A 12546-nucleotide genomic window follows, 5' to 3' on the forward strand; every position below is an offset into this window, starting at 1 on the left:
ATGTGTTGTAGCATACACGAAAGTAATTCAATTTATGTTAGGCTTCAAAAGTTTCATTGAAAAATATTTCATGTGCAGACGTTACTTATTTGTTAGTTACAAATTTTACTTGAAATAAGTTTAATTTATAATCATATAGGTCTAATATGAAAACAGCAATGTAATTACACAATGTAATGTAAAATAAGTCAAACGTAATAAATATGTCATTTCTGGTATGGCAAATAGCCGCCCCCCCGAAAATGTATCTGCCCCTCCTTTGACCCCCTAAGAACTTAAAGCTGGCGTCGTCACTGGTACACTTGTTAGAAAAGAAGGAAGTTTTAAAGATGACTAGGACAACAGCTAGGTATTCTCATGAATCTAGCTCATAAAATGAACTCATGTTTTGCATTACATTATTGCCATGAACATACCTCATGTCATGTTTTTGTTTTTTATTTTAATAATTGATAAAATGTTTCATATATTTTTAGTAATTTTTCAAATATTTCATTATTTTATATTTTCATTTCTTGTTAGCTGCTGATAGTTACTTGTTATTTAACTAATTTTACAACTTTTTCAAGAAGTTTTTAAACGAAAAAGTGTAAATTTGCCCCTTTTTATGAGAGATACAAAAAGAGAGAGAACGGCGAAGAGGCTAAAAATATATTTAGGGGAGCAACCTATCCAAAAATAAAAGGCGTCCCGTTTTTTCTACTTGACGATGTGGTCACCCTATCCTAGTGGCTCCTTTCACATGGGAGACCAGGGTTCGATTCTCGAAAGGAGTTCATGTTGTTCGGATTCCATGTTAAACTTTAAGTCCACATTTCATATAACATCGATACTGAACGAGACGCTAAAATTGCAAATCAATCAATCCCACAAAGATTATTAAAATACAAGGGGCGGCAATCCTTCCATAGCCTTTCTGAAACAACATGTGCACGAATTGGAGTGAACTTGAGGTGAAGTGAGGTGATTTTGAGTTTAATGTCCCGTTTAGCAGCGAGGCTATATGAGACGTGGACCTACTGGTTAACGTGGAATCAAAACCACATGATTTCCCGCCGGCAATCGAACCCGGATCTCCCACGCCAGAGGCGCTTTCGCTAACCGCTTAGCCACGAAGGAGCTTGGAGTAAATTTGAGTTAAGTATTCCATTCAGCAGCAGATTATGAGGCCTGGGCCTACAGCTTAACATGGTTTCCGATCCATATGAGTTTCCGCCGGTAATCAAACCCGGGTTTCCCACACCAAAGGTGCGTACGCTATTCAAATAGCCACAAAGGAGCTCTGTGTACGATTTGAGACAATAAAACCTATGGCAGAAGTAAACGAGCAGATTACATTTCTCTAAGTTAGAACCATTAATTCTCTCGGGTGTTTGAAGATCAAATTTAGACCATATAAATGTAAGAAGTTGAATCCCGCAATCGGAAGATAACTCATTTGATACTGAACCACTTCCAGAAGAAACGAAAGAAGAACAATTTAAAATATTGGCTTTTTTTTATGTAATCGTACACAAGATTGTATCTCAGGTGGATTCTGTGTGTGCATAAATGAAAATATTTGCTTAACTTTTTAAGTAAGTCTCAGAGTAACACTTTGGATGACAGTGACGCAATCAAGAAATTAATTACAATCTATTCTGATGACTTTAGTTATAATTTTTTCAAAGAGTAAAAAGTATAAAGTGCAGCTACAGTCTCGGATTTTCACAATGAAATTTATAAATTGAAGTCATATTTGTGTTTCCTGAACTTTATAAGGCACTCAGAATTTCTTCGCGCGAAGTGAGTTTTGTGGTGGACAAACACCGTGTGCGTGAGTGTTCTTCTGTTTCCTCTCACTTTCTTTATTACACTATTTTTCATTCATTCGCATCATTACCATATCCTTTAGCTTACATGGCATATTCGTGTGACGTAAAATTTAAATATTTCATTTTTATTTTTTAGTATATAAAACCCAGTTCCTTAATCGCGTGGCAAAACGGAAAACAGAACATTATATAACAGAGGAGATTATATTAAAACTCCCTTAAAACAGCAAATGCAATTATAGGGCCATCAATTTACTATGCTATTGTGGTATTAATGGTGATTTGTATTTATTTGTTTGGAGCTTAATGTTCTCTTTCAGCAATGAGTCTAATGAGGCATCTCTCGTCCCAAAGGCGAGAACATTTACCACTTGTTCCAGAGGATCAAAAACACAGGTACCTGGCAACTCCTGCTTTTACTCCAGGTGTGTGTGAATTTTCACGATAATGAGATATGATAAGATCGAAATGCAAATATTGTGGCAAAATCGTGGCAAGCAACACGAAAATCAAGCCGTGGCAAACTACACCACGGCAAACAATACGCCACCATTGCACCGGGCAGCAAATAGCTTAAGATCGGTCCTTACCATACTATATGATTAAAAGCAGACGTTTCTTTCGAGTGTTAGGGAGGAAATGCTAATATTGATTTCAGTTTATCCTCCCTCTGCGGAACAAGGGCTGTCAAATGTGGGACCTGTTCAAAGTTGAATTCCGCACCGCCGCTACTTGAGTTTGTATCCCAGACTACTACCACACCGAATTTTGAACCCATAACCGCGCACACAGAAAATATGAACGGTATCGCCCACGACGAAGCGTACACTTTAGGAGAAGTTAGACGTATTCGTCTGAATTGCGGAGGAGATGAGCATCCTTGGTGTCTTCCTATGTATCAACAACTATGATTCGTTTATTGGAGTTATGATGTTAAAACAAATGTTAAAATTTCAGATAACATTTCTAAAAAAGTTGACCACAAGGTCGAAGAGACCTCTAATATTATATGTATAGTTGACTGGAGGATTTGGAATTTAGTGTCCGTTCAGCACCGAGGCTGCAGGCCTATGAGTTGTGGACATGCAGCTTAATGTGGGTCTCATTCACACTAGCTTCCTCCGGCAATTGAATTCTGGGTCTTCCGCGCCGAAAACAGTTGAGTGGATATAGCCACGTGAAATCAAATTTTATAGTTTCAAGAAATTTACAGGCAGATTTGTCGATTTTTAGGTATATAATAATTGAAGTTATAACAATATACATGATAATTCTTAGTTCGGCTTGTGCATAAATTCTTAGTTCGGCTTGTGCATAAATTCTTGAAGAAAGAACCGTAAATCATGAGCACGAAGCAACTTTTTCTATCGGAAGAAATTAAAAAAAAAAAGTCCTGAACAGAAAGTTCAACCTACTTAGTTAAGCTGTCTTAGGTGTTGGCTGGCAAACGAAAGACAAAATCGCTAGTTAAAATTTCGTTTACTAGGGAAGGGATATTAGCATAACATGTCATATTAACTGTTATTGCCATAATCATTTCTGATTTTCCTATGCAGTGGTGTATGTAGAAGTTCGTCAACGGGTGTTCAAGTTCAAATTTCAGGTGTTCGCATATATATCCCTGCTCTGCACGTCCACAATCCTCTTACACCTACCAGAGTACGCTCGTGGCTATATTATTAGAACGGGATATTCGAGTTCGATTCCTGTAGGAGCTTATGCGATTTGGGTCCCACACTAAGCATTAGGTCTGCGTTTCATGTAGTGTCGGTATTGAAAGAGACGTTAAACTTCAAACCAACTGACAAACACATTTACTCTTACATATGACAACAGTAAAGAAATACCTAAACAAATTCCGAAAAGACTTACTTTATCATAGATGAATCGAAAAATAGAGCGACTCAAAACATCTCATTATATTCTAAAAATCAAATTGTATATAACAGTCAAATATTATCCATATTCTACTTGGTTAATCTCTCCTACCAGACCGGTAGCAGCCCAAACATGTAGTGGGGGGGGGGGGGTGATCCAACCACATTATAGTTCATCGCTATGTTATAGTTCATTTGCAAGCCTGCCGTGGAAATTTTAAAGGGCCATCAAAAATTTAGGGGGGCATGGCCCCCCCTAGACCCCCTGGATACGGGCCTGTCTCCTACTCTTCTCCACAATCACCCATTATTCGCAATTCTTATTAAAGTTATTATGCAGTACTTCTTTGTTTAGTTGCAGCCTTGTATGAGATTTTCCTCTACTCCTTGTCTTTTGACAAGCAATCAAAAATATCACTTCTACTTGCAATATATCCGACCAACTGCCACTTCAATACCTTTATTTTCGTGACAATATCCGCAATTCCTCTCATACTTGTGAACAAGTGACTCTTTTCCTATATTTGCGAATGGTTTTCAACATACTTACAATTTCTTGTGAATCGGCAGATGGTGAATTTTTGATTTTGTTAAAAGTCCTAGTCACAGTAGTGTAACAAGCATTTTCTATAGGGAATCTGTTATGCGTGTTGAAGTTTGGTGAAATATACATAAAAAGAAAAGAGAAACATTTAGACTAACTTTCTTTTAACTGCAGGAAACAATAACATTGCGGTTCTTATAGTAAAGGAGCATATAGTCATAAGCGGATCCAGAGGGACCAAAGGTCATTCACCTCCTATGAGGACAGGCGACAGCGGTGAAAAATCTGGTTGAGAAAGAAAACTGAGAACATTTCACCACCCCTTCATCAACCACCTCCCAAGAGACAATCCTGAATTTGCTCCTATTACTAGTAAAGTAATTTATGAACACCTCATGTAATAGACATTCCCATTTTTTTTTTCTATAAATACTTCAGAGCCAGATGGTTACGAGAAGCACTTCCTTTCACTCATGCGTTAATTCTAACTAGTTGAAGTTTTCGATCGAATTTCGGTCTGTTAAAACAACGCATTTAAAACAATGACTGCCATGTTTGTACGTTATATGTCGGTTCAGGGGAAACTGTCCCGTCGCTCAGAAGAGATAAGATGAATGTTTTTCACGTGTGTAAGACGTTGCAAATAAAACAAAGAATAAATAAATGATAATAACTTATGGCTTCTTCAAAAACTAAATTATTTATCTTTTTATTTATTACAAATTATTTGAATATACTTTTGCAATATTATACGATGAAATATCTAGCATATATCATTACTCAGTAGTGAAATCCATGCATTGAATTTCGTAAATCACTTAAATATGTAACTGGTGTTACTTTCTTTAGCAACGCAACATAATCAGTGCTTATGAACGTACATACGCATTCAAGTATTGTAGTTCTACTAAAAGCTTTAATGTAAGCTACACGCGTAAGTACACGAAGGCAGTTGTGATAGTAATTTTATTTATTACATTTACGGAAATTGACATTATTTGCAGCCTGAGTTAATAAATTAATTAATGTACTCGTGTTTGGGCAACCAACCAACCTTACGAAGCGCATTTCGAAATGATATGATAGTAAAGCGCTATTTTCTGTTATGCAAGTTCGTAGGGAGAGCCCGAGGATATTTACTCACTAGAAAACATTTTTCAAAGCAAAAATAATCTAAATTCTTTATTTAGTTCAATAGTATTATGCACAAATTTAAGATGATAATCATATCCATGAACTTTCTGAGAATTTTCCAGTGCTATTACCAAACTGCTTTACAGCTTAAATGTTATTTCACCATAATATCTTCGTACTTACCATCGTTTTCTTTAACTAATGGAACGTATTGATAAATTGTTTATACGCGTATTAGTCCATATGAATATTTACATATCGACTGAAGTGTTTTAAACACATGAATTAACACTTAAACCAAGAAATATACAGATATGGTAACATATATGACACATGTGCAATTGACTAATTATTGAATGAAATTTTTAGTTTGATGTCCCACGAATATACCTTGTAGACAAAGGTAGATGGATGATTAATAAAAGTGAATGATTATAAATGAATTGATGGAATGATCATGTGGGAGAAGACGTCAGAATCGCGAGAAAACCCACGAACTCGATGCTGTCCACCACAAACTCATATACTTCGGATTGAACTGAATACTCCTCGCACCAGAGGTAAGCGCTCAACCACTGATGAAATTTTGCATGTAGACTTTTCATTTAAAATAATTAAATACCTGTCTTATGTTGTTTCCCATACTTACAAGGGGGAAAATGGTGGGTAGAGAAAGAGAGTGGGGTTGTAATTGTTAAAATAAAATGACCTATCTCGAAATCCCTAAATTTTTGAGACATGAAAATTGGTGTTTCAGGTTTTAATTTAAGATAATGAAATATGTGTTTCAGGCGTGTTTTTTTATGTTTCCCTTAAAAGGGAAGAGAAAAGAGTGGAGGCTGCAACTGTTATAATAAAATTCCCATATCTCGAAATTCCTTAAAATTATAGACATGGTAGTGATATTAGAGGTGCGAGATCATGGTCCGAGTAAATATAAAGGTCTTCGGCTGAAGTCACCAGCTAGCCGAAGGCTACTTTAAGAATAATTCGAAACTAGCAATTTGAACCAGGCGATTTGTATCTGGAAAACAAAATTGGAAGAATATGTAGTAGGCCCCTAATTATCTCCCAGGTTTCTTTCTTTCTTTCTTTCTTTTCTTTTGTTGTTTAAACCATAATTGTTTCTTTTCATCAAACAAAATGTTTTAAAATAAACAAAATTAATAATAAATGGGAAGACTATTAGTATGGAGATAATATAGTTGGAAAGCTAATTGTTATTTGTTTGATTTTTACAACGCAAAATATTCCAGAAAATGCTTAGTCCAAACAACTTTATTAAGGTATATGGACTCACCAAGCATAACAAAACTCTATTAGAGTTTCGCAGAAGTGTACGGGGCATCTAAATAATTACACAAATTCTTCAGGAATCCGGTAGTGGAAGATAACAATATTAAAACGTTTTCTCAATTTCGACACGTAAGAGCCGCGATGGCTCGGTGGTAGAGCCTTCACCTGTGGTGAATGGGGTTGGTGGCTCGATCCCAGCTCGTGCCAAGTGAACTTTGTGGTAAACAAACACAGAGAGTATGGGGGAGGGGGTTCTCAGGGTTCACCTGTTAACTCCCGCTTTCTTCATTTCACCATGGCAACTTATCAACGAGTATAGGATTTTGGATCACGTTTTTAGTGCTGCTTCAATATACCGTTTCCTGGGGACACTACAGGAACGAAGTATGCAAGGTTTAACATTTTCAGGAATCAGTGAATACGAAGTTGACTTCGATTTTAGGTTTGGACTGAGTTTAAATCTGTTTTGAGCATCGAGATTATATGAGATCTGGAACTAGAGTTCAACTTGGAATTCGAACGACATGAACTCGAACTGGGAAAGAATGTGGGTTTTCCGCGTTGAGGTAGGACTGAATATGGAATTTCATTCAACTTCATGAAAACAGTTAGTGTTCCAAGATGCATTTGATGCTCTCTCGATTTTTTCTCACAACTGAAATCTACTAATCATTTTATTATACCCGTAAAAAGAGTATTCTTCAAGTTTCATGAAAATCGATAGATATTTTGATTTTCATTTGATTTGATGTTGAGTTTAACGTCCCTTGAAGCAATAAATCTGTATGAGACGTTTACCTACTAGTGCAGGAGCCATACTACAGACGACTGTTGCACGGAAGTGTATAGAGAACTTCTCTTCAAAACTTGTTTCCTATCTGCCTAAGAATAGTTTTTAGCTTGGGTACGCATTTCTGGTATGGGGAGGTTTCTTTTAATATGGCCGCCAATATGGCCGACCAGCCAAAGTAAAGAAAAGTCAAAATTTATTGATATGAAAGTGAAAACATCTAATGCTGAGCAAAATTGATATTTCAAAATATCGTGGCTCTCAATTAATAAACTTTTAACATTTGAGCTAACACCAGCGTCATTCTTCATGGCCAAAAATGGCAATCTGATAAAATTAAACAAATCAGAATTAAACTTAGTAAAAGAGCTTGAAATAAAAATAAAAAAACATTCCAATGTCATCGAAACACATCCTGCATAGTATTTGATTTTATGGTTCATGCTCGCTGCATAGCTGCTACTGCTGTAAATTCAATGAAAAGCTTTGACAATTTCGCTGAGAGTATGCTAAAGAGAATAATTTACCTCTAAAATCATCCAAAAGGGATGATATTGTCTTTTATATTTACAAAAATGATAGTATAAAGGCTGCAAAAAGATTGACACGAATTAAAAAGGACCCAATTAACATAACAATTTCAAGCAGTGCTATACCTTTGCCTGAAGACGTGAATGCATTTTGTGCTTCAATTCAAACCAAAACACAATTTCAACAGTTCTGTAGAATATTTTTTTCAATAAAAGGACAGACCTTCAAGTAAAATAGTTTATTTTAGTGGTATGGATGGAGAGCTCACAAATTAGAAGAAAACAATGCGATAGAACATTTCAGTGTAGTACCCTTCTAGAAGCCGATACACATAAATCATATTGCAGGTATGGTTGAGAGCAGGGCTGTAGTCGAGGGTACACGAAGGTACACCGTATACTCTCTGCTTAATCTTAGTCATTAGAGTTTACCTTCTGCTTCAAAGCATATAATACTTTCTACTTTTGTTTCATTTAATTTTATTTACTTAATCAGGCCATTATTCCAATGATATATCTCCAGACCAAAGCACAAAATTGTAAGTTTTAGGCTATGGGGATAGATCGATGCAGAGAGGCGTAATTTTTTTTTTCTGAGTCGATATCCTAGCGTTTTGAAGGTCGATGGTTCTGATATTTCAATTGCTTAAAACCTTGTTCTCTGCTAAAGGGAACCAAACTTGTTTGATATTTTAAAACTAAGGTATGAATATTTTCAATATCATGCTAATATTAATACGTAACTTTGATCAATAGAGAACCTATTATTTGAAGAAAAAATGTCAATGATTTTATAGAGTTAAATTTGGGGAAAATTTTCTTACTTCTGGCACATCGGGCGCAATTTTTCTGTTCCTTCTTTAAGTGAGTTGTTTCCTTCTCCATACCTACACGCATTTATGTCATTAATGTTGTGATTTAAGTAAAGAATGCCATCAAGTAAACAGTATAAAATGCTTTTAGATTATATAATAGTAAATATCCTTTTTATTTAAATTCAATTAATTAATTCATGGGTTGTACATTGTTTATTAAAAATGACTTCTATGTCCTTTACGACAATCATAGATGATCACAAAACAGCGTATACTCTATGAAAATTTTAGTACTACACCATTGGTTGAGAATGTGTTAATAGCAATATTAGACACAGATGTTTTTGTTTGTGCTGTTTATTATATATATATATATATATATATATATATATATATATATATATAATATATATATATATATATATATATATATATATATATATATATATATATAAAGAGTTTCAACTGAATGGCGTAAACGCGTTTCGGACCTTTTCCGGGAAAGGACAATCTACAAGGTATATCCCAGTATACGATTTATGTTATGCTGTTTCAATACAAGTTATTGAAGTACTTCTTGCAATTCGTTTCAGGGCGGTAGCCAGCCCAAAAATGTAGGGGGAGGCTGGTAGAAGTTAGGGGGGACCCAACCATATTCATTTGTAAGCCTACTGTGAAAAGTTTAGGGGTCAAGCAAAAATTTAGGGGGCGCCCCCCTTACGCCCTCCCGTGGATACAGGCCTGATGCATTCTCTGATTTGATATGATACTACCAGAAATTTAATACAAAACAAACAGTTTTAAAGCTGGCAGAAGACTACTCATACTTGATTAAATACTTCAGAAAAGATGAACTACCAAGCTCAATAACTGAAAATGCTGCAAAAAGTTTTTGACAAGGATGTTGTCTAAAGACTTTAGGAAAATGGATAACTTAACAGTCATAAAGTACCATTGATTGTAAACTGTATACTTCACAAAGTTTCCACCATTATCATCTAGTACGGCATTACATATCCAGAGGACATATTTACAAGCTAACTGATGGTACAGTCTGTTAACAGATCTACGCGATATACATAATCTTATTGAATACGAATATGCGGAATTTGAAATAGTATGTATTTCTCAAATTACCACACAACACCTTCCTCCTGACTTCCCTCACATTTCTACTTGTCAGAAGAATGTAATAGCGTGTTCCAGATTCTGTACTTGTGAACTTTCAAATTGCCACAATGATTGGAATTAGTCTCTGTTATATTATATATAGAGATTAGACCTCATTAATAACCATTTACTGCTTCTAGTTTTTAATAGGCCTAATTATAATCATTCCTATGCTTAAGATTGTGTAAGTTATCAAAATGTATATTTTATCTTAGTAATGTTGCAAAGAATGCAGTGTTTTCATTAATAAAGCTTTTCATAATCTTTAAAACTATTTTTTTTTCTTTTAAAACTGCACATTATCCAAAAATATGTACTGATTAATTTTGGTCCTTTGGAATTTTGAGCTAAAAGCAATAGTGGTAGGGCTATTTTTCACCATCGTTAAACATTAGCTGGCCGCCATATTGGCGGTCATTTTGGGAGAAACTTCTCCATACCAGAAACGCGTACCCAAGCTAAAAACTATCCTTAGGCATATAGGGAACAAGTTTTGAAGAGAAATTCTCTATACACCTCCGTGCAACAGTCGTCAGTAGTATGGCTCCTAGACTATACCGCATAACGTGAGATCTGAACAACATGGAATCTCGTCGGCAATCAAACCCGGTCTCCCACTCCAAAGGCTTGTACACTAAAAGTTTAGCGACGTGGGAGGGGGGAGCTCTAGAGATATTTTGAATTTATAACGAAGAACCTTCAGCTTTTTCCCCCTCCTTGTGTCAAGTAGTTAAATCACTTTTTTTATGTGTGTGTGTGTGTGTGTCCAAAGGAACTCTCACCAAATCATGAAAATCATTAATTTCTTTTAAGATAAAAATTGCAATCATGTAACTAAGGAAGTATGCAAAATTCCATAATATGACAATATCCGGAAATTAAATTTTATTACTATTAATAATAATAATACTTTTGGATTGAGAAATGGAAATATTTGCCGGACTCTTTGGACTCATGCTCGCTATCCTTAATATAATTTGTACACTCTCGATCTCAGTATTCTCATTGAGTCTCGTACTCTCTACTTTTGTTGATCATTTCTCTTTCTTGGACTCGTAGAAGGACAATTCTTAAACTAACTAACCGAAATATTAGAATGAAGTCATCCTACTGCAACACTTCTTAAAGCAATGATTCAAAATTTTAAGGTACAACGGTGGTGCAGTAACAGAGCGTTCACCTATGGTGCATCGGGTCGCATCGGGTCTCTGGTTCGATCCAACCTCGCGCCATGATGGATAAACACTATGTGTGTGTGTTTTCTCAGGGTTTTTCCTGTTTCGAACCACTTCATTTATTCCACCAATTTATTCGTTCTCATCACCACCACACCCCCACACGACATAAAAGTGGGAGGTAAAACTGAACGAATTCATTTCGAAATTTTAACTTTTGCCTGTCGTTTGCATAGGTAGTGAATTTAAAGAAAGTTCCAGTGATTTACTAAATTTTAAAATGAAAGTATAAAACTCAATTGAGGAATATAACTCAATTGTAGTACGATTTCTGTTACCATTTTATATAGAGGAACTCAGGTTGCGTTCTTCGTGGACATCATATAGTTTAAATCTCGCATTAAATTGTTGGTTCACGCCTCATGTACTCTTCATTTTGTAAAGAACGCTAAATGTCTATACAACTAACTAAAATACAAACTAATTCCTATATGTAAAACCTATTCATAAAATCTCGCCGCAATATTAATGCTCTTTAAGAAAATATTCACTTCAGTAATACGAATAATATTGTCACCAGTAAATCTTCCTAATCTTAGGGTGTATTAAAAAAAAAATACAAACCCAGGGACTGAAGAATTATCCAGAAGTTCGAAGTTTGCTTTCGGTGCATTAAATAGTGTGGTCTATAAGCTTCTGCCTCGAACAAATAAACAAACAGATGGTCACACATCGAAAACATTTTTTGGGGGGGGGGAGGGAGGAGACATGTTGGAGTCATGAGACGAGTAATTCAGCAGAAATCTCTAATGTTTTTTTTTTTTATTTTGATTAAAACCCTCAATTTTTAAAATTTTAATTTGATTAAATAAATTTATTGATGTATACTTCCTATGTATGGTTCAAGTTTCACAGACATACGCCACTTGAAAGTGACGGAGCATGCGACACTTACTTTCATCCTTAAGTTTTACACATCAGTTGATATAAAGAGTTAACAATTCTTTAAATGAAATGAAATGAAAACTTTAAGTTTTACGTCACTCTTTTATCCCGGTTAGGCTAAAGGAGACGGTGATGGTGAGAAATGAATGAAATGGTGGAAGGAAGAAAGTGAGAGGAAACAGGAGAACCTCCGAGAAAACTCATGCACACGGTGTTTATCCACTACTAAGTTTACTTGGCGCGAGCTGGGATCGAAGCAAGGACCTTATGCACCAGAGGAGTGGCTCTGCCCCCGACAGTTCACTAAGGGAAGATGTCACACTAAATCATTGCAACATACTGGTTCTTGTTTGCTGAAACTCGGTCACAAATAACATAGAAGTTATACAAAAAAAAAAAAAAAAAAAAAAAGAGAGAGAGAGAGAGAGAGACCGATAATGAAACTAGAAAGACATG

Source organism: Thermobia domestica, chromosome 16 (genome assembly GCF_964235325.1).
Source record: "Thermobia domestica chromosome 16, izTheDome1.hap1.1, whole genome shotgun sequence".
NCBI lineage: Eukaryota > Metazoa > Arthropoda > Insecta > Zygentoma > Lepismatidae > Thermobia > Thermobia domestica.